Consider the following 860-nt stretch of genomic DNA (forward strand, 5'->3'; position numbering starts at 1 on the left):
GTGAATGTGCTAGTGGGGGGTGTAGTCTGGGCAAGAGGAGAGGATTTGAGTAAAGAAGATGAGGATGACAACTGAGGCTGATGGTGACAAACGACTAAAGCAGAGAAGGGGAATTGGACTGTCCCCAGAGTAAGAGGTGGCAAGAAGACAAGAATCCAAGAAAGCAATCACATCAGGAACAATGGCATAGAGTCGCGGCACCACCAACATGAGCAAGTGTCTTCATATTGCTAGGAAGCTCCGCAGCCCTCGACGGGACCAGAAATGGCATGATCAACAGTACAAAAAGGCTCATTTGGGCACAGTTCTGCAAGCCAACCCTTTGGAGGCGCTTCCATGCAACCGGAATTGTGTGGGGAAAAGTGGGAGTGGAAGCCAAGCAGCCACGTTCTGCCATTCGCACGCGTGTCCGCATCCAGCTGATAAAGAAGGGCAAGAAAATCACAGTCTCCGTGCCCAGCGATGGGTGCTTGAATTGTATTGAGGAAGACGCTGAAGTTCTGGTGGCTGGATTTGGTCACAAAGGTCATGGCATCAGTGACATTCCTGGAGTCCGCTTTAAGGTTGTCAAAGTAGCCAATGTGTCCCTCTTGGCCTTAGACAAAGGCGAGAAGGAAAGGCCAAGATCTTTAGTTTGATGGTGAACATGTAATACATTTTTTTTTGCCCGAAATAAAAAGAGAAGAACATGGGGATAGATTTAAAAGAAGTGCCCAAGATCTTATGCCAAAGAAATTCAGATGAAAGAACATTTTTAGGAAGAATTGTCCAACAACTCCAATCATATAACGTTCAAATAAGATGAAAGCAGAAAAGAAGTGTTCACCGCACCTTAGATAATTCACTCATAAACTTTATCA

At 45.6% G+C, this 860-nt stretch overlaps 1 pseudogene; it reads left to right on the forward strand.

Moving 5' to 3' along the window:
- The first annotated feature begins 208 nt into the window (after positions 1-208).
- LOC142456047 (small ribosomal subunit protein uS12-like) lies at positions 209-638 on the forward strand (annotated as a pseudogene).
- The last annotated feature ends 222 nt before the right edge of the window (positions 639-860 follow it).

Source organism: Tenrec ecaudatus, chromosome 9 (genome assembly GCF_050624435.1).
Source record: "Tenrec ecaudatus isolate mTenEca1 chromosome 9, mTenEca1.hap1, whole genome shotgun sequence".
In the NCBI taxonomy this organism is placed as follows: Eukaryota; Metazoa; Chordata; class Mammalia; order Afrosoricida; family Tenrecidae; genus Tenrec; species Tenrec ecaudatus.